The sequence below is a fragment of the Melanerpes formicivorus genome, unplaced genomic scaffold, assembly GCF_026170545.1.
Source record: "Melanerpes formicivorus ecotype bairdi unplaced genomic scaffold, bMelFor1.0.p_v2 SCAF_50, whole genome shotgun sequence".
In the NCBI taxonomy this organism is placed as follows: Eukaryota; Metazoa; Chordata; class Aves; order Piciformes; family Picidae; genus Melanerpes; species Melanerpes formicivorus.
The window spans coordinates 52,680-80,449 of NW_027142402.1; the positions used below are offsets into that span (position 1 = coordinate 52,680).

Below are 27,770 nucleotides of genomic sequence, written 5' to 3' on the forward strand. Positions count from 1 at the left end.
CGGAGCCGACATCCTTCTAGGGAAAGAAAATGCTCTCTCTTTACTGACCAGTCCTACACATACAATTACTAGCCACACACCCATTCACAACTTTCGCTTCGTCCGTCTCTGGCCACGCTCCTCGCGAAGACGTGGAACCGCAGATCGGGACTCCCGCTCGCTTCGTAGGTATTTCCTACGTCTCAGTCTTGCACACGCTCCCATTCACAACTTTCACTTCGTCCGTCTCTGGCCACGCTCCTCACGAAGACGTGGAACCGCAGATCGGGACTCCCACTCGCTTCGTAGGTACTTCCTACGTCTCTGCCGTGCCCGCTCTCACCCACACGCTCAAACATCAACAGGGTGTCAAACATAGGAGGAACCTCCCCTGCCTCCACACAAGCCATCCTACAATTCATTACGTCCTTAAGGGACACAGAGTTCAGCAGCCGCACAGCTTGATAGCTTACAGAGTTCAGCAGCCGCACAGTTTGATAGCTTACAGAGTTCAGCAGCCGCACAGTTAGTTTACAGAGTTCAGCAGCCACACAGTTTGTTAGTTTACAGAGTTCGGCAGCCGCACAGTTTGATAGTTTACAGAGTTTGGCAGCCGCACAGTTTGATAGTTTACAGAGTCCAGCAGCCGCACAGTTTGTTTGTTTACAGAGTTCGGCAGCAGCACAGTGAGTTTACAGCGTTCGGCAGCAGCACAGTGAGTTTACAGCGTTCGGCAGCAGCACAGTTTGTTACCGCTGTGCATGGGAAGGAGCTCAGACAGCTTCTGTTCGGAAGGCTTTCCAGTCTAATAAAAGAAAGAAAAACAGACACGCCCAAATCAGTAAATATTTAATAACCCTACAACACACGCAAAGGAAAAAGCACTCCTTGTGTATGACACGGACACGCTGTAAGCTTACGTATTCCAGAACCCCGTGTAGCTCATTTCAAAGCCTCTTTTCAGACACATGAATACCACACTTCTACACCTCGTTAAACAAGAGAGCTAGAGAGTTGGAGGAGAGGGGTCAGGGTGAGCTGGCCTCCTAGGGGTCTTAATCCCCTCCAAGACCATGCAGGCATTTCAAACATTCCAGGTTGATACAGAAGAACCCCAGAGAGCAGCAGAGGCTTGGACTTACCTGGAGGGGAACCCAAGGACATCAAAAAAGCTGAGCAAAGAGCCAACCTTGGCAGAGCCTGGCACCACCAAGAGGAGCTGAGCCCCACCAAGCCCGGTCTAAAGCAGCCAGGCTTGATGGAGCCACCATCCTTCTAGGGAAAGAAAAATGTCTCTCTTTACTGACCGGTCCTACACATACAATTATTAGCCACACACCCGTTGACAACTTTCGCTTCGTCCGTCTCTGGCCACGCTCCTCACGAAGACGTGGAACCGCAGATCGGTACTCCTGCTCGCTTCGTAGCTATTTTCTACGTCTCGGTCTTGCACACGCTCCCCGCACGCTCATAACATCAGTGTCAAACATTTAAAGTACTCTGAGGAACTTCCCCTGATTCCACACAAACCATCCTACAATTCATTAAGATCTCAAGGGATCCATTTCACAGAGCGCACCGTTGTGCAACAGAGCGCACCGTTGTGCAACAGAGCGCACCGTTGTGCAACAGAGCGCACCGTTGTGCAACAGAGCGCACCGTTGTGCAACAGAGCGCACCGTTGTGCAACAGAGCGCACCGTTGTGCAACAGAGCGCACCGTTGTGCAACAGAGCGCACCGTTGTGCAACAGAGCGCACCGTTGTGCAACAGAGCGCACCGTTGTGCAACAGAGCGCACCGTTGTGCAACAGAGCGCACCGTTGTGCAACAGAGCGCACCGTTGTGCAACAGAGCGCACCGTTGTGCAACAGAGGCCCCTAAGTGGGCTGTTAACACGCCTTTTAAGGGGTTCTGATGGCAACTGAGGTGGGTCTGAGGGTATCACTGGAGAATTTGGGGCCATATGGAGGGATGTGGGGAGCCTCCAGAAGGCTCCAAGAGAATCTTTTAGTCGGACCTTTAGGGTTACTTGCCGACAGCCAACCACAACAACCAGAACAGCTACTACTACTACGGTGCCTGCCACCAGACAACCACAATCACGACAACCACCACCACCACAACAAATACTATGGCACCTGCCGCCAGCCAACCACAACCACCGCAACGGTGCCTGCTGCCAGCCAACCACAACCACGACAACCGCCAGAAAAACAGCAACTGCTACGGCGCCTGCCGCCAGCCAACCACAGCAACCACCAGAAAAACAGCAACTACTACGGCGCCTGCCACCAGCCAACCACAACCACGACAAATACCAGAACAACGACGACTACTACGGCGCTTGCCGCCAGCCAACCACAACTAGCCCTAACCATCCCACTAGAATACCCACTGGAGACCCTCCATTGGCATCCACACGCCCCTAAATTCCCTTTGGGTAGCCCCACACCCACCACAGATGCACACAGACCCCCTTAGGAGAGGTGGCAACACTGACCAGTTAGGGGGCTATCTCATGCTGCTGTGCATGGGAAGCGCCTCAGCCGGCCTCTGTTCAGAAGGTTTTTCATTCAAATTAAAAAAAAAAAAAAAAAAAAACACACAAACAAAAAAAAACCCACAAACAACCAAGCCAATGAATATTTAAAAATCCTAGAACACACACAAAGGAAAATCCATTCTTTGTGTATTATAGATATACACTGCAAGTTTATGTAACACAGAACCCCATGTAGCTCATTTCAAAGCCTCTTTTGAGACTAATTCTGTATTTCTACACCTCGTTAAACAGGACAGCTATGGAGTTGGAGGAGGGTCAGGGTTAGCTGGCCGCTTAGGGGTTTTAATCCCCTCCAAGAACATGCAGGCATTTCAAATGTTCCAGGCTGATACAGAAGAGCCCCAGAGAGCAGAGGAGGTTGACACTTACCTGGAGGAGAGCCCAAGGAAGCCAGAAAAAAGCTGAGCAAAGAGCCATCCTCAGCAGAGCCGGGCACCACCGAGGGGAGCTGAGTCCCACTGGGCTCAGTCTGAAGTAGCCAGGCTTGCAGAGCCACCATCCTTTCAGGGAAAGAAAATGCTCTCGCTTTGCTGAAAGGTCCTAAACATACAATTACTGGCCACGCTCACATTTAAAATTTTCACTTCGTGTGTCTCTGGCCATGCTTATCACAGAACTGCAGGTCAGGACTCCAACTCGCTTTGGAGATTTTTTCCTACATCTCAACCGTGCCCACGCTCAGCTGCACGCTCCACACAAACTACGTTTCTAACATTTTAAGGTCTTTTAGGAACTTCCCCTGGTTCCACGCAGATAACACTACGATACCTTAAGTTCTCAGGGGATCCCCCTGTTCCCATATGCTTGGCCCCAGCTTCCATTTTGTATAATGCAACACGGTACCACCTTTTCAGCATAGAAAATAAGCAAAAAGCCCTATTATACACACAAAAGAAAATCCACTCTGTATTACGGAAGCACACTGTATACTTATATATTTCAGAACCCCATGTAGCTCATTTCAAAGCCTCCTTTCATACAAATCAATACTATTCTTCTACATCTACTTGAACAGGAGAGCTATGGAGTTGGATGGATTGAGACTCCCTCTCGCTTCATAGTTTTTTGGGTTTTTTTTCCTTCTGTGTCTCGATCGTGCACACTCAGCCACACGCTCTAAACAAGGTTTCTAACATTAAGTTCCTTAGGGAACTATCCCTGCTTCCCCACGGACAATGTCTACAATACTTTAAGTTCTTAGAGGATCTGCCGACCCCATACACTTAACATCTGTAATACTTCAAGTTAAGCAGTACCTGTAATAAAAGAATAACAGAAACAATGCTTATACTACTTTTGGAACTCCCTGGTTCTGACCCAAGAGCTCTTTTACCTCGGACAGCAGTTTGCCTCTCCCGTGTAAGGGGTCCCGTTACAGCTTATGCATTGCCCCTTTCCCTTCAAAGCATACGTTTTTCTGCCTGGTGGCCCTTGTCCGTTCCTGCGCTGACCTGAGAGAGTTTAAGGAGCTCTGCCCGAGAAGCCTCGGAGGGGGCACCCGGAGAGATCCCGTTCCTCGGCAGGTCCCGCTGCGGTGGCAAGAAAATGATCTGTGGAAAAAGACAAACTCCACAACTCAAATAAGTTGGAGTTTTACATGCTTTATTACAGTGCTGGACAGACGTGGGATCTCTCCTGAAGCCATGTGCCAAACAACTTCACATGCTCAGGTTATTTCTATAATACAGGAAGTGGTAGTGTTTCAGTGCCAGAAATCTACTGCCTTTTTTTGTGTTTTCTGTGGGTTACTACGTATGTTTTTCATCTTTTTTTTAAAATCAGTCACTTAACTATCCCTTGCTGTTATTTTGCTCCTTCGATGCTCACAGTTTACCATTCTTATTTCATATAAAAGGCTAATCTTTTCCCATGTTAATTCTTATTTTATACAAAAAGGTTAATTTTTCTTATCAGGCTCAGCCAGCCTCCGTTCAGAGGGTTTTCCTTTCACATAAAAAACAATCGACAACAAAATCGATACGTTTTAAAAAGCCACTCTTTGCATATTATAGATACACACTGCACATTTATATATTTGAGAACCCCACGTACCCCATTTCAAAGCCTCCTTTCTTACAAATTAACACTGTAGTATAGATGTTTTACTTACTTTGAGCAGTGCTTTCTGGGCCAGATGTAAGCAGCTGAAGACATTTATTACATTATACAGCAAAGTTATATAGTCTAATCAGAAGGCACACGTGGCACATCTCAGTTGGGCATTTTCTACTGGCATACGTGTAATTAAGGCATACAGTAGGTCGTAACAACAAAACTATTTTAACACGTCCAACCAAACTCTGCCCAGTTTCTCTCCTTCGGTTCCAAAGTGTTTACATTACTCTCAGAGTCAAAGGCAAAACATAGCTTTCTCTGACTCGAGCAAAGGCAAATCTTCCCCGTAGTCTTCCAAAGCTATCCCAAAACACCTTCCCACATCATACTATTCTTCTACATCCACTTAAACAGGAGAGCTTCTGGAATGTAAAAGCAAATTCTAGGGAGAGCAAAACAGGGTTTCAAAGCATAAATATAACATGTGTATCACATAAAAACAGTAGACCTTCCTTTTTGTCTGTCATGGGAGGGGGGGGGTTGCCCTTCTTTGTTCCTTTGGGGTTTTTTTCTTTTTGTTTCTTAGTTTTCAATACAAATGGAAAAACCTTCAAAGAGGGCCGCACTCAGCTGCTCCCCACACACAGGGGCAAGAGAAGCCCCTAACTGGTCAGTGTTGCCACCCCTCTTAAGGGGATCGGTTGGCACCTAAGGTGCACCTGGGGGTATCAAAGGGGAATTTGGGGGCACATAGAGGGATGAGGAGGGCCTCTGGAGAGTCTCCCAAAGGATTAGTTGGATATTTAGGGTTATTTGGACCCCCGCCACAAAGGCCACTACTGCAAAGCTTTCCCCCCACCACCACAACTAACCCTAACCATCCGACTAAAATACCCACAGGAGACCTTCCATTAGTCCCCACATGCCTCTATATTCCCCTTGACTTCCCATTCAAATTAAGAAACTAAAAATAAAACCAGTGATGTTTCTTTTGTGTGTCTTGTGGGGTTTTTTAGTTTGCAAATAAGAGTCATTTCAAAGCCTTTTTGCATCCACATTACTACTGTTCTGCAATCTCTCGATTAAGAGCACAGCTTTTTCTCTGCTGGAATACCTCACACTAACATTTTTTTCATGGGTTTTCATCCCCTCTGAGAGCATTCAGGCAGCTTTTTTGGGCAGCATCCCCCACCCCTCACTCACCTGCTCCTCTCCTGCATCAGCACCCACCCCCATATGGTATCATGGAAGGAAAGAGACAGCTGAGGGGCTTTTTATCACCCTGACCCACGGACACCCTTCTGGGTAGGATTTGCACCTTCAGCACACAGCTGAGTTTTTGCTGCGCTTCCCTCCTCTGTGACAGCTGCTGCGCAGGTCTGCATCTCCAAGCGTGTCACACCTTCTGGGATTTACTACCCCATAATCACCTTGCAGTTGGTGCATTTCTTGCTGGCAATCAACCCATCTCTTCCATCTGTTGCTCTCATTGTTTTGTTTCAGCTTTCTGAGCCTGTGTCGGTACAAGTCCTTCTCAGGGCACTGCAAACAGAGACAGACAAAGCTTCCTTTTCTCCAATAGTTCCAGGAAGATTTCCGGCACTTCTAGGCGAGCACCGACAGAGTGACGGCTGTGAGGGGACATCAGCCTGGCACTGGAGCTGGGCATTCTGAGCAGATGAGGAACCCTGGGCAACACCTACAGAGAAATCTTGGTTTCTCTGCAGAGAAGCACTGGCCTTAGAGACAAAGCTGTCTTTGATCTGGGCACCAGCTGCAGCTCCCAGCGGTGCCTAGCTGCAGAGCAATGGCCTGCACCTTCATCCTGATCCAGGTGGAGAGAGAACTGCCAGGAGCACAACTTCTCTGCTACGGTTGCAGCATCCCCAGGGGCCGAGCGCAGCCTTGCTGTTAGTGAGGAACACAGCCCCTGTGAGAAGCTCCTGGGGTCAGGGGACAAACAAGAGGTTGTCCACACTGGAAACAAGGGAAGTCTCTTTGCCACTCCCATTATACCCATCAGAGGACTTCTGCTTGCTTACCTACCTGCTCGGTTGGAGTCTACACTGGAAGAAGTTTCAGCTCCTCGGTAAAAGCGTGGACTGAGCAGTTTCTTTTTCAGCCTTTCCTTCCTGACTGACAGATCAAACCCTACCTGGAGCCCACACAAGCCAAGCAGGAGATCCCCTGCTAGGCTGGCAGGGCGAGGCTGTACCTTCGCAGCAGCCGTAGCCCTTGTGCCGACCGTGTCGCTGCTGCACGTCTTGCTTGCTCGGTTAATGAAGTGGAAAGCAAAGAGTCAATCTGTAAAGAATAAAGCAAAAAGCAAAGAACAGATCTCAGTTACTCACATTGTAAAGCTCTGAGGAGGTTAGCATGCATTCAATAAAAATACCACAAAATCATTTGTTCTCCCTTCAGCGTTCATTTAACTCACAGAGCTGTGAACTGATGCTGTCCCAAAACACACAGTCAGCATCTGGTGGTACTTGGAGCACCAAGAAGAGAGTTTGGAATGCTGGGAGAACACTTCCCCACTGAGGGAAGATCTGGGGCCCCACTGGGAGACTTGGGAAGGCACTGGGAGCACTAGAAAAGGATTTTGGAGTTACTGGGAAGAAGAGGGAGAACACAGGGGCCATGCTGGGAGCAATCAGGAAAGCAGAATAGAATACAGACTTAACCAGGTTGGAAAAGACCTTCCAGAACACTGAGTCCAACCTATCACCCACCACCATCTAGTCAACCAAACCATGGTACTCAGTGCCTCATCCAGTCTTACTTTAAACACTTGCAGTGATGGTGACTCCATCACCTCCCAGGGCAGCTCATTCCTCATGAGTGCAACACAAAGCAGACTTACTTGTGGTCTTGTTCTCCAAAGCACAACGTATAGACTGCTCCTGATGTAGACATACACACACACCCCACATGTGGAGAACAGCAAGAGTCCTGCAGACAAGACTCCTAACAGGAGTGGGGAAACACTGGGTGTACTAGAAAAGAAAAGAGATAAAGGGCCAATTCTGTTATCACTTACAGCTCCACACTTCCGTCATTATTGCATGCACTAGAAGCACAGAGTTACAGGTATCTCTAGGTACAGTTGAGGCAGCAGCCGCCACCCCCCCAAAGCCCCGCGCTGCCCCGCCGGCCGCCGCCGCCGCGGCCAGCCCCCAAAGCCTCGCGCAGCCCCGCCTGGGGCCACCCCCCCATGCCCCGCGCAGCACCGCCGGCGACCACCCCCCCAAAGCCCCGCGCAGCACCGCCGGCGGCCACCCCCCCAAAGCCCCGCGCAGCACCGCCGGCGGCCACCCCCCCAAGCCACGCGCAGCTCCAGCGGCTGCTATAGAGAAACCCCACAAAGCAGCAGAGACTAGCACTGACCTGGGACACAGCAGAAGAGCTCCAACCTCGACCAGCCACGACACTGCACTGAGCCATTTTAAAGCATCTGGCGCCATGTTGTTGAGGGCGGTGCCACGCTGGGGGGTGGGGTTCAGGCTGGGGGGGGCGGTGCCACATGGGTGGAGGCGGTGCCACGCTGGGGGGCGGTGCCACATGGGTGGAGGCGGTGCCGCGCTGGGGGAGGCGGTGCCGCGCTGGGGGAGGCGGTGCCGCGCTGGGGGAGGCGGTGCCGCGCTGGGGGAGGCGGTGCCGCGCTGGGGGAGGCGGTGCCGCGCTGGGGGAGGCGGTGCCGCGCTGGGGGAGGCGGTGCCGCGCTGGGGGAGGCGGTGCCGCGCTGGGGGAGGCGGTGCCGCGCTGGGAAGGGCGGTGCCGCGCTGGGAAGGGCGGTGCCGCGCTGGGAAGGGCGGTGCCGCGCTGGGAAGGGCGGTGCCGCGCTGGGAAGGGCGGTGCCGCGCTGGGAAGGGCGGTGCCACCCTGGGGGGGGGCGGTGCAACCCTGGGGGGGGGGCGGTGCCTGCTTTGTCACTTCACGCTCAGCTTTCCATGGGTTTTATTCCCCTCCAAGATTGTTGAGTTATGAGCAGCTGAGGAGCCCTGGGGAACACCTGTACAGAAATGTTCTTCCAAGAGCTGTCAGAAAAATGTGACTGAGAAGGACTGGGAAAGAACTGGGAGGGACTGGGATACCACTGGGACCCTCACAAGTCTATGGCACCAGATGGGATCCATCCCAGGGCAGAGAGCTCTGGCAGATGAGCTCCAAGCCACTGCCCAACATTTGCCACCAGTCCTGCATGACCACAGAGGTCCCAGGTGGCTGGAAGCTGCCAGTGTGATGCCATTCACGAGAAGGGCTGGAGGGAAGAACCTGGGAACTCCAGGCCTGTAAGCCTGACCTCAGTGCCTGGCAAGACTATGGAGCAGATCGTCCTGGGGGCAATCACAGCAAACCTGCAGGACGGGCAAGGGCTCAGGCCCAGCCAGCAAAGATTTGGTGGGAGGGGCAGGTCCTGCCTCACCAACCTGATTAGAATAAACCTTTATTAGAATAAACCAAACCAGGTTGGAAGAGACCTTCAAGATCATCGTGTCCAACCCATCAACCAATCCAACCCACCCAAACAGCTAACCCATGGCACCAAGCACCCCGTCAAGTCTCCTTCTGAACACCTTCAATGACGGCGACTCCACCACCTCCCCGGGCAGCCCATTCCATAGCGCAATCACTCTTTCTGTATAGAACTTCTTCCTAACATCCAACCGGAACCTCCCCTGGCGCAGCCTGAGACTGTGTCCTCTTGTTCTGGTACTGGGTGCCTGGGAGAAGAGACCATCATCAGCCTGTCTACAACCTCCCTTCAGGTAGTTGTAGAGAGTGATAAGGTCACCCCTGAGTCTCCTCTTCTCCAGGCTAAGCAGCCCCAGCTCCCTCAGCCTCTCCTCATAGGGCTTGTGTTCCAAACCCCTCACCAACTTTGTTGCTCTTCTCTGGACTCGTTCCAGCAAGTCAACCTCCTTCCTAAACTGAGGGGCCCAGAACTGGACACAGTACTCGAGGTGTGGCCTAACCAGTGCAGTGTACAGGGGCAGAATGACCTCCCTGCTCCTGCTGGCCACACTGTTCTTGATGCAGGCCAGGATGCCATTGGCCCTCTTGGCTGCCTGGGCACACTGCAGGCTCATGTTAAGCCTACCATCAACCAGCACCCCCAGGTCCCTCTCTGCCTGGCTGCTCTCTAGCCACTCTGACCCCAGCCTGTAGCACTGCATGGGGTTGTTGTGGCCAATGTGCAGAACCCGGCACTTGGATGTGTTCAATCTCATGCTCTTGGACTCTGCCCATCTGTCCAGCCTGTCGAGGTCTCTCTGCAAAGCCTCTCTACCCTCCAGCAGATCAACTCTTGCCCCCAGCTTGGTGTCGTCAGCAAATTTACTGATGATGGACTCAATGCCCTCATCCAGATCATCAATAAAGATGTTAAAGAGCACAGGGCCCAGCACTGATCCTTGGGGCACACCACTAGTGACTGGCTGCCAGCTGGATGTGGCACCATTCACCACCACTCTCTGGGCTCGGCCCTCCAGCCAGTTCCTAACCCATCGCAGTGTGCTCCCGTCCAAGCCGTGGGCTGACAGCTTGGCCAGCAGTTTGCTATGGGGGACGGTGTCAAAGGCCTTGCTGAGGTCCAGGTAGACTACATCAACAGGCTTCCCCACATCCACCAGGCAGGTCACCTGATCATAGGAGATCAGGTTGGTCAGGCAGGACCTGCCCTTCCTAAATCCATGCTGGCTAGGCCTGAGCCCTTGGCCATCCTGTAAGTGTTGTGTTATTGAACTCAGGATGACCTGTTCCATGATCTTGCCTGGCACTGAGGTCAGGCTGACAGGCCTGTAATTCCCTGGCTCATCCAACCGGCCCTTCTTATGGATGGGCACCACGTTGGCCAGCTTCCAGTCCTCTGGGACCTCGCCAGTGAGCCAGGACTGCTGGAAAATGCTGGAGAGTGGCTTGGCCAGCTCATCTGCCAGCTCTCTCAGCACCCTAGGATGAATCCCATCTGGTCCCATGGACTTGTGGGGATCCAAGCTGCTAAGGAGAGTTCCAACCACCGCCTCATGGAACATAGGGAAACTGTGCAGCTCCCTGGCTCCTTCTGCTAGCTCTGCAGGCCAGCTGTCAGGAAGACGTTCTGCCCTTCTAGTAAAAATTGAGGCAAAGAAGGTGTTAAGTATCTCTGCCTTTTCCTTATCCTTGGTTACAATGTTCCCCTCCGTATCCACCAAGGAGTGGAGGTTTTCCTTCCCCTTCCTCTTACTATTAATGTATTTATAGAAGGACTTTTTGTTGTCCTTCACAGTAGAGGCCAGTTTAAGCTCCAAGTGTGCTTTTGCCTCCCTAATTCTCTTCCTACAAGACCTAGCAACATCCTTAAACATTCTGTGGGTTGCCTCCCCTCGCTTCCAAAGGTGATACACCCTCTTTTTTTCCCTCAGTTCCATTAAAAGTTCATGAACCATCCAGGCTGGCCGTCTGCCCCGGCGGCTCATCTTCTGGCACATTGGCACAGCCTGTCCCTGAGGCTTCAACAATTCTTCATTGAAGTAGGTCCAGCTCTCCAGATCTCCTTCTATGCCCAGGTGACTGCCTGGTAGGTGTGGGGAAGGCTGTGGATGTAGTCTGCCTGGACTTCAGCAAGGCCTTTGACACTGTCTGCCACAACAAACTCCTGGCCGAGCTGACAGCCCACATCCTGGACAGGAGCACTCTGTGCTGGGTTAGGAACTGGCTGGAGTCCTGGGCCCAGAGAGTGGTGGTGAATGGTGCCACATGCAGCTGGCAGCCGGGCACTAGTGGTGTCCCCCAGGGATCAGTGCTGGGTCCCATCCTGTTCAATATCTTTATTGATGATCTGGATGAGGGGATCGAGTCCATCATCAATAACTTTGCAGATGACACCAAGCTGGGGGCAGGAGTTGATCTGCTGGAAGGTAGGAGAGCTCAGCAGAGGGACCCTGACAGGCTGGACAGATGGGCAGAGTTTGGAAAGCATGCATGGACTCCCTGGTTGGTGAAGCAGCAATTGTTTAGTGGTACAGAACAAGCAGTGTATGTAGGAAAAATCAAGCAGGCTAAGCAATTCCCTGGCATTCTTGCACCACTGCTGCTAATTGAGTTTTCTCCTTTGATATGCAGCTCTCCATTATTATCTTCATCCCATAGCAGGTTGAGCTTCTCCGGCACGGAGGCGAGCGTCCTTCTGTCTCGCGCTTCAGGCTGTTTACTGCAGTCAGCTCTTCTTTATCATCAGACCGTTCTTCCGTCGTCAGCAGCCTGTTGTTCTTTCCTGTCCTGAAACCTTCCATAGATACTTTCTGCTTTCCTCCAGGCAGAGTCCAAGGGCATGATATTGAACACATCCAAGTGCCAGGTTCTACACATTACCACAACAACCCCAGGCATTGCTACAGGCTGGGGTCAGACTAGCTGGAGAGGAACCAGGCAGAAAGGGACCTGAGGGTGCTGGTTGACACCAGCTGAACATGAGCCAGCAGTGTGCCCAGGTGGCCAAGAATGCCAAATACATCCTGGCCTGCATCAGGAACAGTGTGGCCAGCAGGAGCAGGGAGGTCATTCTGCCCTGTGCTCAGCACTGGTCAGGCCACACCTTGAGTTCTGGGTCCAGTTCCTGGGCCCCTCAGTTTAGGAAAGATGTTGAGATGCTGGAAGGTGTCCAGAGAAGGGCAACAAAGCTGGGGAGGGGTCTGGAGCACAGCCCTGTGAGGCAAGGCTGAGGGAGCTGGGGTTGCTTAGCCTGGAGAAGAGGAGGCTCAGGGGAGACCTTCTTGCTCTCTACAACTACCTGAGGGCAGATTGTAGCCAGGTGGGGTTTGGTCTGTTCACCCAGGCACCCAGTACCAGAACAAGAGGACACAGTCTCAGGCTGTGCCAGGGAAGGTTTAAGCTAGAGGTGAGGACAAAGTTCATCCCAGAAAGAGGAACTGGCCATTGGAATGTGCTGCCCAGGGAGGTGGTGGAGTCCCCATCCCTGGAGATGTTCCAAAAAAGAACTGGATGTGGCACCTGGAGCCACGGTTTAATTGTGAGGAGGGGATAGGGATGCAGACATAGGAGGGAATTGATGAGATCTGAGGTCTCTTCAAACCTGGTTGATTATGTGAGACTGGGAGGTACTAGGAGGAACTGGGGGTTACTGGGAAGTACTAGAAGGTACTGGGAGGCTGTGGAAGGACTCTGAGGGTGGAGAGTTACTGGGGGGGAGTGAGGGGGCACTGGAGAACTATAAGGGTTAACTGGGAGGTACTGGGAAGGGCTCTGAATGGCACTGGGAAAAACTCAGAGACTGTGGAGAGACTTTGGGGCAGTCTGCAGGGGGTGAAGGGGTCACTGGGGGTTATGGGGAGATACTCACAGTGCTCCCAGTGCTCTCGCAGTTGTCTCCCAGTTCCTCCCAGTGCTCCCAGTTGAGTTCCTGATGCTTCCAGTTGTATCCCAGGGCTCCAGAACTGACTCCAGGTGCTGCAGGTATGGCTCCCAGTCCCTCCCAGTGCCTCTCAGCCCCTGCCAGCCTCCTCCCAGACTGGGAACGGACTGGGAGGGGCTCAGGACAGTAGTGGGGAGGTACTGGGAAACTGTGGAAGGACTCTGGGGGGGAATTGGGGATGCTCAGTGGGGTACAGAGGGTCACTGGGAGGCTGTGGAAGGACTTCCTCGGTGGAACTGGGAGGGCTCAGGGGGGCACTGGGGGTTACTGGAAGGTACTGGGAGGTAGTGGGGAGTACTGGGAGGCTGTGAAAGGACTCTGGGAGGGGAGGGTTACTGTGGGGGGAGTGAGGGGGCACTGGGGAAGTCTAAGGGTTAACTGGGAGGTACTGGGAAGGGCTCTACATGGCACTGGGAAGAACTCAGAGACTGTGGAAAGACTTTGGGGCGGTCTGGAGGGGCTGAGGGGGGCACTGGGGGTCATGGGGAGATACTCCCAGTGCTCTCCCAGTTCCTCCCAGGGACCCCTAGTGCTCCCAGTTGGGTTCCTGCTGCTTCCAGTTGTGTCCCAGGGCTCCAGCAATGCCTCCAGCTGGTCCAGGCATGTCTCCCAGTGCCTCCTGGTCCCTACTGGTCTCCTCCCATACTGGGATAGGACTAGAAGGGATTGGGAGGTACTGGGAGGGACAGGAATAAACAGGGAGGGACTGGGAAGGGAGTGGGACAGTGTGGGAGGGGACATGGAGGGACAGGGAGGGGACATAGTGGGAATGGACTGGGAGGGACTGGCAGGGACTGGGAGGGGACTTTCACAGCTGTCTCCCAGTTTTGTCCCAGTTGGGTTCCTGCTGCTTCCAGTTGTCTCCCAGGGCTCCAGGTCTGACTCCAGCTGCTGCAGGTATGGCTCCCAGACTCTCCCAGAAACTTCCAGCCCCTACCAGTCTCCTCCCAGACTGGGAAAGGTGTAGGAGAAAATGGGATGGACTGGGAGGCTGTAAAGGGCTGTGGGAGGGAAATGGGGGACTGAGGGGGGTACTGGGAATTCCTGGGTCATGCTCCCAGTGCTCCCAGTTGTCTCCCAGTGGGGATGCTACTGCTTCCAATTGTCCACCAGGGCTCTTGCCAGGTAGTGCAGGTAGAACTGGGAGGGTACTGGAAAGGGATGGGGAAGGGACTGGTTGGGGACTGTGAAGGGACTGGGATGGAATGGGAGGAACTGGGAGGGGCTGGGATGGACTGGGGGGCACTGGGAAGAGACTGGGATGGGAGTGGGAAAGGACAGGGAGGAACTGGGTGTACTGGAATGGGAGGGAACTGGGAGAGACTGGGAAGGACTGGGAGTGCACTGCGACGGGACTGGGAGGGGAGTGGGGAGCCAGTGGGAGGGGAGTGGGAGGGAACTAAGAAGGGAATGGGAAGGGAAAAGAGTTGGAAGGGACTGGGATGGAGTGGGATGGATCAGGGAGGGAATTGGAAAGGGCTCAGGACAGTACTGTAAAGGACAGGGAGGCTGTTAAGGGCTCTGGGGGGGCACTGGGAGGTACTGGGAGGCTGTGAAAAGATCTGGGGGGGGAGGGTTACTGGGGGGAGTGAGGGGGCACTGGAGAACTATAAGAGTTAACTGGGAGGTACTGGGAAGGGCTCTGAATGGCACTGGGAAGAACTCAGAGACTGTGGAATGACTCTGGGGGGGTCTGGAGGGGCTCAGGGGGGCACTGGGGGTCATGAGGAGATACTCACAGTGCTCCCAGTGCTCTCCCAGTTCCTCCCAGTGCTCCCAGTTGAGTTCCTGCTGCTTCCAGTTGTCTCCCAGGGCTCCAGAACTGACTCCAGGTGCTGCAGGTATGGCTCCCAGTCCTTCCCAGTGCCTCTCAGCCCCTGCCAGCTCCCTCCCAGACTGGGAAAGGACTGGGAGGCACTGGGAGGGTCTCAGGACAGTACTGGGAAGGACTGGGAGGCTGTGGAAAGATCTGGGGCGGGGAGGGTTACTGGGGGAGAGTGAGGGGGCACTGGGAAAATTCTAAGGGTCAACTGGGAGGTACTGGGAAGGGCTCTGAATGGCACTGGGAAGAACTCAGAGACTCTGGAAAGACTTTGAGGAGGTCTGGAGGGGCTGAGGGGGGCACTGGGGGTTATGTGGAGATACTCACAGTGCTCCCAGTGCTCTCCCAGTTGTCTCCCAGTTGTTCCCAGTGCTCCCAGTTGAGTTCCTGCTGCTTCCAGTTGTCTCCCAGGGCTCCAGCAATGCCTCCAGCTGGTCCAGGCATGTCTCCCAGTGCCTCCTGGTCCCTACTGGTCTCCTCCCATACTGGGATAGGACTAGAAGGGATTGGGAGGTACTGGGAGGGACAGGAATAAACAGGGAGGGACTGGGAGGGGACTGGGAAGGGAGTGGGACAGTATGGTAGGGGACTTGGAGGGACAGGGAGGGGACATAGTGGGAATGGACTGGGAGGGACCGGCAGGGACTGGGATGGAGTGGCATGGGACAGTAAGGGGATTGGGAAGGGACAGGAAAGGGACAGGGAGGGGATTGGGATGGGACTGAGTGAACTGGGAAGGGAATGAAAGGGACTGGGATGGACTGTTAGGGGCTTGGGTGGACTGGGATTGACAGGGAGGGCAGTGGTAGGGAATGGGAGGGATGGGAGGGGACTGGGAAGGAACTGGGAAGGGCCTGGGTCAAACTGGAAGGGGACTTGGAGGGAACTGGGAGGACCTGAGTGAAATTGGAGGGGACTGGGAGGGAGTGGGAGGAAACTGGGAGGGAATTGGTAGGGAACAGTGAAGGGACTGGGAGGGCACTGGAAGGGTTTTGGAAAGGGAGTGGGAAAGGACAGGGAGGAACTGGGTGTAGTGGAATGGGAATGGGAGGGAACTGGGAGAGAATGCGAAGGACTGGGAGTGCACTGCGATGGGACTGGCTGGCCACGCCCCCTCCCAAATAAGGGAGGGAGAGTGAAACGGACGAGGGCGGCTGGCCACACCCACAAAGGGAGGGGGAGTGAAGAAGCAAGGTGGGGGGCTGGCCACGCCACCCCCCCAAATAAGGGAGGGAGAAAGTGAAGCGGAGGCGGGTGGCTGGCCATGCCCCCTCCCCCCACCAAGCTAAAAGGGGGAGGGAGCTTCTGGCGTGGTGCGGCCAATAGGAGGGAGGGGAAAGCGCAAAGGCGGGAAAGGGATTAGGGGTGGGAGGCAAAAGGGGAGGGGAGGGTGGGAAAGGAATAAGGAAGGGGAAGGGAGGAGAGAGGAAGAGAGGGGGGACCAGTATGTACCAGTATGTACCAGTATGGAGCCAGGGCTAGACCAGTCTGGACCGGTCTGGACCAGTTTGGACCAGTCTGGACCGGTTTGGACCAGTCTGGACCGGTCTGGACCATTTTGGACCAGTTTGGAACAGTATGGATCAGTTTGGACCAGTGTAGACTGGTTTGGACCGGTTTGGACCAGTCTGGAGTGTTTTGGACCAGTTTGGACTGGCCTGGACCAGTTTCAAGCGGTTTCGACCGGTCCAGACCGGTTTAGACCTGTCTGGACCGGCTTGGACCAGTTTGGACTGGTCAGGACCAGTCTGGACCGGTTTGGACCAGTCTGGACCGGCTTGGACCGGTTTGGACCGGTTTGGACCGGTCTGGACCGGTTTCGACCGGTCCGGACCGGTCTGGACCAGTTTGGACCGGTCTGGACCAGTTTGGACCGGCTTGGGCCGGTTTGGGCCGGTCTGGACCGGTTTGGACCAGTCTGGACCGGTCTGGACCGGCTTGGACCGGTTTGGACCAGTCTGGACGGCTTGGACCGGTTTGGACCGGTCTGGACCGGTTTGGACCGGTTTGGACCTGTCTGGACCGGTTTGGACCGGTTTGGACCGGCTTGGACCGGTCTGGACCGGTCTGGACCGGCTTAGACCGGTTTGGACTGGTCTGGACCAGTCTGGACCGGCTTGGACCGGTTTGGACCGGCTTGGACCGGTCTGGACCAGTCTGGACCGGTCTGGACCAGCTTGGACCGGTCTGGACCAGTCTGGACCGGCTTGGACGGGTTTGGACCGGTCTGGACCAGTTTGGACCAGTCTGAACGAGTCTGGATCAGTATCGAGCTTGGGTGGCCACTAATGAGCTACGGTGGCCACTAATGACCCCCCCCAGCCTGTCCCTCCCACCCCTCCTCCTCCTCTCCCCTCCCATTCTCCCTTTCCCGCGCTCCCCGCGGCCCCACTCCACTCTCTGATGTCACCGCGCGGGGCAGCCCTGGTGCCCTCCTCCCCACTCCCGCCTGGGCGCTCCGCCCCCTTGCTCTGACGTAATCAGCAGCCATCGCCTCTCTGCCCCAGCTGCTCAGGCCACGCCCCCCGTGACATAGCCTGCGCTATTCCCCTCCCCATCATAGCCATCCTGCTGCCCTCCTCCAGCCCCGCCCCCTCCTATAGCCATCCAATTGTCGCTCTCCAGCCCCGCCTCCAGTCCTCCAGTCCCACCTCCTGCAACCTCCCTCAGCCCTTTCCGCGCCCCCTCCATAACCATCCTATTTCACTCAAACCCCACCCCCTTGTGACGCAGCTGCCCTCTCGTTCCCGCCCCCTCGCATAGGCATTCTATTGCCACCCGCTAGCCCCGCCTCCAGTGACGTAACCTGCGCGCTCTTCCCCGCTCCCCCTCCCCTCTAGCTCCCTTCCCACCCCTTCCCTTTCCTATCCCCTCACAGCGCCGCCGCCGCTTTCTCTGCTCCCCGCCCCTCCTTTGCGCGGCCCCTAATCACGTGACGATCGCTGGGCGAGTCTGGGTGCTGCTGGGTTCACCCTGGGATCGCTGGGCGAGTCTGAGGGCATTGGGGTCAGCCTGCAAGAGCTGGGAGAGACAGGAGAACAGCTCGTGAACTGGGAGCAGACTGCTCCCGACCGCGGCAAATCGACACCCACCCCCCCCCCCTCGCCGCTGGTGTTTCTCGCCCCCCCCCCTCGCTGCCGCCCACCCTCAGACCCATAGCAGAGTCCTGCAGCAGGCACAGAGCAACTCCAGAGAGCAGCAGAGTCCACACTGAGCTGATGCGGAGCGGAGAAAGCAGAGGGGACGAGGATTACGCTGGCTAGGTCGGAGCCGACGGGGCGAGGGCGGCGCCATCTTGGGAAGGGCAGGCGCTGTCACGGGGAGGGCGACGCCATCTTGGAAAGGGCAGGCGCTGTCACGGGGAGGGCGACGCCATCTTGGGAAGGGCAGGCGCTGTCACGGGGAGGACGGTGCCGTCTTGGTGCCCTCACTTCCGTCTACATGCCCCCAGCCCTCCTTTCTCACCCTCTAAGGCCCTTGAGGTGCTCGCAGCTCGCCTTGAGATGCCGGGGGAGATGTGGCTGGGGGACCCTGGGACTGCAGGACACCCAATACCGGGGTGAGACCACCCCAATCCTGCGGGACCCCAAACCCTGGAACCCCCCCGAGACCTCTAACACAACACCACCACTCCCCGCCCCCTCAGCTGCTTCAGGACCCTCCAGAGACCCCCCCGGAGACCCTCCAGAGGCCGCCAGACACCTCTCGATGCCCACAAAGCCCCTCTAGACGCCCCAGAATACCTCTCTGCGCCTCCCTGCAGAGGCCACTCACACCCTTGGCAGCAGGCGACAGCAAGCAGTACCTGGCCGTGCCCACAAGGTGGGAGCAGTGAGCAGAAGAGCCAGGGGCGCTAGGGACACCGAGACTCCAGCAGTGCCACACAGCAACCCACACGCTGTGGGGACCTGACACAGAGACCCCGAAACCACACTGAGGCACAGACCCCCCCACTCCTCCCTGACCCTCCAGACATGACCCAGGAGCCCCTCCAGAGGTCCCCAGACACCTCTAGATGCTCCCAGAACCCTTCACATGCCCCCAAATTCCCCTTTCATACCCCCAAGCCCACTTCAGATGACAGCAGACCCTCCTTAACAGGCCCCCAGCGCTCAGCAGGTCCGGTGCTGCTGTGCCTCGGGAGCAGATCAGCTGGTCTCCCTGCAGAGCTTTTTCCAGTCAATGAAAAAACAGCACACCACACACACACACGAAAGACAATCCACTGTTTTAATTGAGAGACAGTTGCTATTTCTGCTTCAAACCACACCCCACACCCCCCCGTGGCTCTGCTCAGGATGTGCTTTTCTCCTCTAGAAGCCTTTCTACAGAACAGAGGGGGGTCACGTCAAGGCCTTTCTGCACACAAATCACTGCCCTTCTGCAATCTCTCAATAAGCAGCACCGCTGTTCCTCTGCTGGAACACCTCACACTCACTCTTACACTTGCCCGGGGCTTTCCCTCCCCTCCAAGAACGTCCTGGCATTTCAAACATTTGGCATTTCAGGTCTGCAAGCAGCCTTTGTGGGAGGCTGCCCTCACCCCTCCCTCACTGCTCCTCTGCTGTATCCTCGCCCACCCCGCTGTGGCATCACAGAAGGAAAGACAGCCGAGCGGCTACGCTCCTGTTCTTTTTATCACCCCGAGCCGGGGACAGCCTTCTGGGCAAGGTTTGCAGCTTCAGCACACAGCTGAGCTTTGCTCTCACCCATTAAACCCTTTGGTGGTTTCAGCTTCCCGAGGATGTGTCGGCACAAGTCCTTGTCGGGGCACCGCAAACAGGGAGAGACAAAGCTCCGAGATCCAGGAAGAGGACGGCTGAGCAGACACCCCTAAAGAGAGAAACTTCATCAGCTGAACCTCACACTTCTCCCAGCTTTGCAACAGCAAAGAACTTTGTGAACAACACAGTGCTGCTCCTAAGGAGGTCACCAGCTTGCAAGTTACAGGAGAAATAAAAACCTTTTTATTACAGAAGCACTGGCAAAAATTTACGGACAGGAACAGCAGACGAGCAAATTCTGCGATTGAGCTAACGATAGACATCAGGCCTAGGATCTGGCTACCCTGACAAAGGATGCCAACAGGACAGAGTGAGGCCTCAGCAGCACTCCCAAAAAGCCCCACAGAGAGCCACAGGCTCTGGCCCGTGCCCCACCTACGGGCCGGCCCTCCTGGCAGCAGCGCAACACCACCTCTTCAGGAGCCCAGGGACTGACCTCAGCCCCCTAAGGGCCAGGCAAGGTTGGTTCCTGTTAGCTGCCTAAAGCAGCCTCCCCAGCCCTGCTTACAGGGACCTTGGGCTGCTGCTGGGGACAGAAGGGGGATGGAGGGCTCCACAACTCGTCACACAGGCCCCGAGCACAGGGCTGTTAAGCTGACAGGGTGCCAAGGGAACAGGCTGCCATGAAGGCACAGACCCAGGCCCTGAACTACAGGGTGGGTCACCTTGCCGCAGCAACACGACCCAGCGGCTTCGCTGCGTCCGACGAATAAAAGGAGGAAGTTCCACAGGAACAGAAGGGAAAACCTTTTCACTGTGTGTGCCAGAGCCCTGGAGCAGGCTGCCCAGAGAGTTAGTGGAGTCTCTGGAGACATTCAAAACCCGCCCCAGGTGATCCTGCACTGGCACAGGGGTTGGACCGGATGCTATTTTGGGGTCCCTTCCAACCCCTAACACTCAGTGATTCTGTGATTAGCTATGCTGGTGACAGAGTCTCACTGAGTGCTCTTTAAAATGTTTTTCTTTTCTTTCAGCCTAGGAGTTTCATATTTAAATAGACCTTCTGCTCTGTCTTCCCCCTTCCTTCTTCCATCTTGCGTCTAAACACTAGGAGAGCTTGATGAGCTGTATCCTGGGCGTCCCAACGTAACACATCTCAACTGCATACATGGATTTTGTAATCTTTTGCCCCATTGCTCGCACAGGGTGGATTAAGTTCATTACTTAGAGCTTGTCAGGACAGCTGTTGAAGTGTCCTGTGCAATGCAGGAGGAGTTGAATCCCATAGGAAACCACATTACTGTGCTTTGTCAGCCTGGTTATGGTCAGAAACCTCCTTCATTTTTTTTTCTCTTGAACAGATATATCACATGAGTCCCCAGAATTAATTTGCCTCTTCTCATAATTATTTCTTTAAAACTGTCTTAGAAGTGTCTCTGTCCTTCCCTCTCTCTAGATACTGGCCTCCTGAGCCCACGGCAGACTTGCACAGAGCTACTGCGAGCACCACTCTGCACGGCCTCTGGGGGGCTTTCAAGCACAGGCACCCCAGGAGAATCCAAACCTAACCTTGCAGCTGGCCTTAGAGCTCCTCTTTGGAAAACTGTCGCTGCCAGGGCCCACAAACCAACGTCCTCTGTCGGCAAACCGGATGTAAGGGCTGAAAAGTGTCAACGGAAACCGTAATCAGATGGCCCAGGAAGATCCTGCCGGTCTGAACACACCAGACCTGGAATGCACAAAGAAACTCTGTTAACAACTGCCTGTGTGTCTGCTCATAGCTTGAGGAGTAACAGAGCAGAACCAATTCCCAAAAGGTTTTCACTGCGTTCCCAGGGCAAGTAGAGGCTTGCTCTGGCTGTAGTTAATACCTAGAAATTCCTATCAAAATCTTTGCAGCACAACAAGAAAAAAACCAAACCAACCAAACCACAAACTGCTTTATATTATTAAGTAGGAACTCGAAAGCTTACAGGAACTGTGGGGATTTTTTTATGACAAATTATTCCTTTTCTTTTTTTCAGTGAGCAATTGGGTTTCCAACAGCTCCACATTCTGACACCAAAGCACCCCGCTCCGTGTCAGGGCTTGTGGCTGAGGCCGAATACAAATCTGCAACTGGTCCTCAGGCAAAGCAGTTAAGCTCCCTGAAAAAAAAGGAAAGAAAGCAAGAGTGAGTCAACCATAAAAACAAGACCTAACCAAACCCCCAAAGCCATTTTGTCAGGAAGTCGCCTCCACTATCACCCGCCACATGCTGAAATTCCCTTCCCCTGGGGCTCCTGCTTGGCCCACAGCTGGGGAACATAAAGCAAGGCACAGCCCTGTGGGTACCTGCTGCCCTGGAGCCACCAAAACCGGAGCACCCAGTCACTACCAATCCCACAGCAGACCCAAGATACAACAGGGACTCCATAGAGACTCCAAAACCTCACTGAGAACCCCCCAACTCCTTCAGGACCCCCACAGATTCTCCAACTTAGATGCCCACAAAACCCCTTTGGTTGCACCCAAACCCCCCATCTGAAACACCCAGCTCCACTTTAGGTACCCCCAGATGCTTCCAATGTCCCCAGACCCGCTGGTGGACCAGCCCAGAACCCCCTGACACTATCCCAGACCCTTTCAGGGGGCTCCACACCCCTTCTAGATGCCCACAAAACCCCTTCACACGCCAAAAGAAACCTTTACCTGCCTCCAAACCCCACGTGGGGGCCACTTAGCAGCGGGTGGCAGCAACCAAGTCTGTTGCTCTCACCAATTAAACCCTTTGGTGCTCTCAGCTCTCTGACCCTGTGTCAGTGCAAGTCCTTGTCGGCCGGCACCTTCGTCCTGATCCAGGCGGAGAGAGAACTGCCAGGAACACAGCTTCGCCGCTCCGCTTGCGGCACGCCTGCTGCCGAGGGCAGCCTCGTCCGCAGCCTGCCCGAGAGGAACACGGCCCCCGGGGCCGGGGGACACACAAAAGCCTTCCACAAAGGTAACAAGGGAAGTCTCTTGGCCACTCTTCACGTGCCGAGTGCGATTGTCATGCGGAACACACCGCGGCATCTGGAACGAGTTTAAGTCCAGGTCTGTGGCAGCACAGAGGTTCCTGGAATATCCCGGTACATCGATCCACAGGAGGTTGTCTTTCGGTCCCCAGTCTGATGCTTGGCAGCACAGCCATCACACCATTTCTCTCGAGTGCTTTGAACTGACAATTCATGCAGGAGAATAAAACCAAACAGGAGTAAGCAGCTTGGAAAAGAACTTGGATCATCACCAGGCCCAGCAAGAGGACACAGTCTCAGGCTGCACCAGGGGAGGTTTAGGCTAGAGGTTAGGAAGAGGTTCTGCACAGAGAGAGTGATGGCCCATTGGAATGGGCTGCCCAGGGTGGTGGTGGAGTCACCATCTTTGGAGGTGTTCAGGAGGAGACTGGATAGGGTGCCTGGTTGCTTGGTTTAGTTGATTAGGTGGTGTTGGATGATAGGTTGGACACGATGATCTTGAAGGTCTCTTCCAACTCGGTCTGGTCTATTCTATTCTATTCCGTTCCATTCCATTCCAACACCATCTAATCAACTAAACCACGGCACTGAGTGCCTCATCCAGTCTCTTTCTAAACACTTCCAGTGATGGTGACTCCCTGGGCACCACCTCCCTGAGCAGCACATTCCAAAGGCCAATCTCTCTTTCAACCTGCTCTATTCTATTCTATGAAGACCTTCTTCCTAACATCCAGCCTAAACCTCCCCTGGCACAGCTTGAGACTGTGTCCTCTTGTTCTGGTGCTGCTTGCCTGGGAGAAGAGACCAACCCCCACCTGGCTACAACCAGAACTGAGGGGACTGCAATCCTTGCAGCTTCAGCTTTCCTTCTCTGCTACTTCTTTTTTCAGATGGATTTTTTTTCAAAGGGACTGCTGGACAGCAGAACAGGATGGATGGCTGGGCCCCAAGAGCGGTGGGGAACAGAGTTAAACCCAGCCGGTGGCCGGCCGGGCACAAGTGGTGTTCCCCAGGACACCCCTTGTGAGAGAGTGAGTCCAGAGAAGGGCCACAAAGCTGGTGAGGGGCCTGGATAACAAGCCTTACGAGGAGTGGCTGAAGGAACTGGGACTGTTTAATCTGCAGAAGAGGAAGCTGAGGGAATTATGGCGTGGTCTGGCTTCAGCTCTCAACTACTTCCACGTTGAGCAAGGACAGCTTGTACTCACAGAAGGCACTGGCTGCTTGGGTTCAAGGTTCCTGCAGAGCTCAGGCTATCTCTCTTCATTAGTGAGGTCGTCCTGTCACCTAGGCAGAGAGAAGAAAATGCAGCTATGAAATGAGACCACTGGAATCGTGAGACTCGTTCTGTGTGAGACTCCAGGAGAATCCAAACCTAACCTTGGAGCTGCCCTGAAGAGCTCCTCTTTGGAAAAGTCTCGCTGCCGGGCCCCACAAACCCCACACCCTCTGTCAGCAAACCGGATGTACGAGCTGAAGAGTGTCGACAGAAACTGTACGTGGACAGCTCAGGAAGATCCTGCCAGTCCCAGCACACCAGTCCTGGAATGATCAAAGAAAGTCCGTTAACAACTGTCTGTGTGTCTGCTCATAGCTTGAGGAGAACCCCCCAACTCCTTCAGGACCCCCCCAGACTCCCCAACTTAGATGCCCACAAAACCCCTTTGGATGCACCCAAACCCCCCATCTGATACGCCCAGATCCGTTTTAGGTACCCCCAGACGCTTCTAATGTCCCCAGACCCGCTGGTAGACCAGCCCAGAACCCCCTGACACTATCCCAGACCCTTTCAGGGGGCTCCACACCCCTTCTAGATGCCCACAAAACCCCTTCACATGCCAAAAGAAACCTTTACCTGCCTCCAAACCCCATTTGGGGGCCACTCAGACCCCTTAGCAGCGGGTGGCAGCAACCAAGTCTGTTGCTCTCACCAATTAAACCTGGATGTTAGGAAGAAGGTCTTCATAGAATAGAATAGAGCAGGTTGAAAGAGAGATTGGCCTTTGGAATGTGCTGCCCAGGGAGGTGGTGGAGTCACCATCACTGGAAGTGTTTAGAAAGAGACTGGATGAGGCACTCAGTGCCGTGGTTTAGTTGATTAGATGGTGATGGAATGGAATGGACCGGACCAGGTTGGAAGAGACCTTCAAGATCATCGTGTCCAACCTATCATCCAACACCACCTAATCAACTAAACCATGCAACCAAGCACCCTATCCAGTCTCCTCATGAACACCTCCAAAGATGGTGACTCCACCACCTCCCTGGGCAGCCCATTCCAATGGGCAATCACTCTCTCTGTGCAGAACCTCTTCCTAACCTCTAGCCTAAACCTCCCCTGCCACAGCTTGAGACTGTGTCCTCTTGTTCTGGTGCTGCTTGCCTGGAAGAAGAGACCAACCCCCACCTGGCTACAACCTCCCTTCAGGGAGTTGCAGAGAGCAAGAAGGTCTCCCCTGAGCCTCCTCTTCTCCAGGCTAAGCAACCCCAGCTCCCTCAGCCTCTCCTCACAGGCCTGTGCTCCAAACCCCTCCCCAGCTTTGTTGCCCTTCTCCGGACTCCTTCCAGCAACTCAACGTCTTGCTTAAACGGAGGGGCCCAGAACTGGACACGGGACTCAAGGTGTGCCCTAACCAGTGCCAAGTGCAGGGGCAGAATGACCTCCCTGCTCCTGCTGGCCACACTGTTCCTGATATTGGCCAGGTTGCCAGTGGCCTTCTTGGCCACCCGTGCACGCTGCTGGTCACGACCAGAAGACAGGGATCAGAAGAGTCTTCGGCCAAGCTGTAAACCTCTTCCTAACATTCAGCCTAAACCTCCCCTGGCACAGCTTGAGACTGTGTCCTCTTGTTCTGGTGCTGCTTGCCTGGGAGAAGAGACCAACCCCCACCTGGCTACAACCAGAACTGAGGGGACTGCAATCCTTGCAGCTTCAACTTTCCTTCTCTGCTACTTCTTTTTTCAGATGGATTGTTTTTCAAAGGGACTGCTGGACAGCAGAACAGGATGGATGGCTGGGCCCCAAGAGCGGTGGGGAACAGAGTTAAACCCAGCCGGTGGCCGGCCGGGCACAAGTGGTGTTCCCCAGGACACCCCTTGTGAGAGAGTGAGTCCAGAGAAGGGCCACAAAGCTGGTGAGGGGTCTGGATAACAAGCCTTAGGAGGAGTGGCTGAAGGAACTGGGACTGTTTAATCTGCAGAAGAGGAAGCTGAGGGAATTATGGCGTGGTCTGGCTTCAGCTCTCAACTAGTTCCACGTTGAGCAAGGACAGCTAGTACTCACAGAAGGCACTGGCTGCTTGGGTTCAAGGTTCCTGCAGAGCTCAGGCTATCTCTCTTCATTAGTGAGGTCGTGCTGTCACCTAGGCAGAGAGAAGAAAATGCAGCTATGAAATTAGACCACTGGAATCGTGAGACTCGTTCTGTGTGCGACTCCAGGAGAATCCAAACCTAACCTTGGAGCTGCCCTGAAGAGCTCCTCATAGCTTGAGGAGTACCAGAGCAGGAACAATTCCCAAAAGGTTTTCACTGCATTCCTAGGGCACTTGAAGGATTGCCCTGGCTGTAGTTAATACCTAGAAATTCCTATCAAAATCTTTGCAGCACAGCAAGGAAATTGAGGGATGGGAAGGCAATATGTACTTACACGTTAGGCAAGAATTGGCTTTGCAAACTAATCTCTCTAACTGTTGGATATGCACTGAACTTCCTCGAGGCCAAATGAGGACCCCTTTATTTGGGGAAGCCTCAATGAATTGGACTTGGGGGGCATCAGACTGGGTGACTACATCTGAGAGTACCTTCCACAAGTGTCAGCATGGGAAAGATAGCTCAGAAAGCCTGGGTCCAAAGTTTGCCTTAAGAAAATATAGTATAGGAATATACTGTTGGCTGTGAGAAAGGGGGGAACTGATGAACAGAAAAGTCTCATTAACAGAACCACAGAGTTGATAAGAATTTTCCGCTTGTTAGCTGAAATGCTGGGACGCAGGGAGGGGGAGAGGGGTTGGCAGACAGCCTTTGGATAGAGAAGGAATAACAGGATTTGTCAGTGATTCACTTCTGTTAGTCTTGGACAAGATGCTCTTTTGGATAAGACAAAGGACACCTGCATGATATGTGTACTTCTGCTCTTTTAGAGAGATAAGCTTTGTATAGATAGGCAGCATCTGGACCTCTGTCATTATAGACAGATAACTTTTTGTATAAAAGTTTGCCCAAACCTCTCTGAAGACACACAGCTCTTTTGAAATGATCCTACCTGTGTCAGGCGCCAGAATAGAAGCACGATACAAGAGACTTACTGAGTCTCTTGTGTGTCTTTCTCTAAGTCATTATCAACGCTGTTTGCAGCACAAACCCAAACCCAAACCCACCCCGAGACACCCCCAGCTCCCACGGGAGCCTGCAGAGACCTCCCAAAGGGTCCGTCGGAGGTGCCCAGCTGCCTCCCCACGACCCTTGACCCTTTCCGATGGCCCCACGAGAACTTTACGTATCCCCAGACCCTTTTAGGTGTCCCCAAGACCTCCTCCGTCACCCCCAAAAGCCCTGCCGATGGCCCCAGACCACCTTCAGACGCCGGAAGGAACACACCTGGGAGTCCCGGGCCGGCAGCGACACCGGGACCGGACCCGCTGCGGCGCAGGCGCCGTATCCATAGCGACCACCGGGACGCTGCCCCCCTGGCGCGAGCAGAGCCGGGCTAGGGCGCAGGCGCCGGATCCATAGCGACGCTCGAGTCAAGCTCTCCGCCCTCCGCTCTTCCCCTAAGAATTTTCGAGCATTCAGCGCAGTTAGGCTGCAGAAATTAGCTCACCCAGGGCGGCACACGCCGCGGCACGGCTGCACTGCCGGCCATTACACACCGGGTTGAGCACTGACCTCCCACGGGGCGGTATACGCCGCGGCACGGCTGCACTGCCGGCCATTACACACAGGGTTGAGCACTGAGCTCCCCCGGGGCGGTATACGCCGCGGCACGGCTGCACTGCCGGCCATTACACACCGGGTGGCAGCATTGAGCTCCCCCGGGGCGGCACACGCCGCGGCACGGCTGCACTGCCGGCCATTACACACAGGGTGGCAGCATTGAGCTCCCACGGGGCCTCTGGGTACGGTTGAGGCAGCAGCCGCCACCCCCGCAGAGCCCGGCCGGCCAAGCCCGGACACGCCCCCCTCCCCCCCCCCCAAAGCCCCGCGCTGCCCCGCCGGTGGCCA

At 54.6% G+C, this 27,770-nt stretch overlaps 4 long non-coding RNA genes across 7 annotated transcripts; all 4 read right to left on the bottom strand.

The window, feature by feature from the left end:
• Positions 1-6,063: 6,063 nt before the first annotated feature.
• Positions 6,064-8,066, bottom strand: LOC137452164 (uncharacterized). The gene is made up of 5 exons (XR_010989981.1): positions 7,986-8,066; positions 7,462-7,594; positions 6,814-6,902; positions 6,645-6,730; positions 6,064-6,140 (listed from the first exon to the last, which is right to left on the bottom strand). It is a non-coding gene; the product is annotated as an uncharacterized lncRNA (long non-coding RNA).
• Positions 8,067-9,028: 962 nt separating this feature from the next.
• LOC137452191 (uncharacterized) lies at positions 9,029-17,794 on the bottom strand. Of its 4 annotated transcripts, XR_010990002.1 has the most exons (5): positions 17,710-17,794; positions 15,161-16,135; positions 14,751-14,846; positions 12,940-14,012; positions 11,897-12,555 (listed from the first exon to the last, which is right to left on the bottom strand). It is a non-coding gene; the product is annotated as an uncharacterized lncRNA (long non-coding RNA). The 4 variants fall into 4 exon arrangements; XR_010990003.1 differs by lacking the exons at positions 11,897-12,555; positions 17,710-17,794 and adding an exon at positions 9,029-9,322 and having other exon boundaries at positions 15,161-16,503; XR_010990004.1 differs by lacking the exons at positions 11,897-12,555; positions 17,710-17,794 and adding an exon at positions 11,289-11,858 and having other exon boundaries at positions 15,161-16,503.
• A 1,268-nt stretch (positions 17,795-19,062) lies between these two features.
• On the bottom strand, positions 19,063-22,793 carry LOC137452165 (uncharacterized). Its single transcript, XR_010989982.1, has 4 exons — positions 22,249-22,793; positions 21,531-21,704; positions 21,127-21,286; positions 19,063-19,666 (listed from the first exon to the last, which is right to left on the bottom strand). It is a non-coding gene; the product is annotated as an uncharacterized lncRNA (long non-coding RNA).
• A 971-nt stretch (positions 22,794-23,764) lies between these two features.
• LOC137452166 (uncharacterized) lies at positions 23,765-25,906 on the bottom strand. Its single transcript, XR_010989983.1, has 3 exons — positions 25,834-25,906; positions 23,931-24,092; positions 23,765-23,837 (listed from the first exon to the last, which is right to left on the bottom strand). It is a non-coding gene; the product is annotated as an uncharacterized lncRNA (long non-coding RNA).
• Between the last annotated feature and the right edge of the window lie 1,864 nt (positions 25,907-27,770).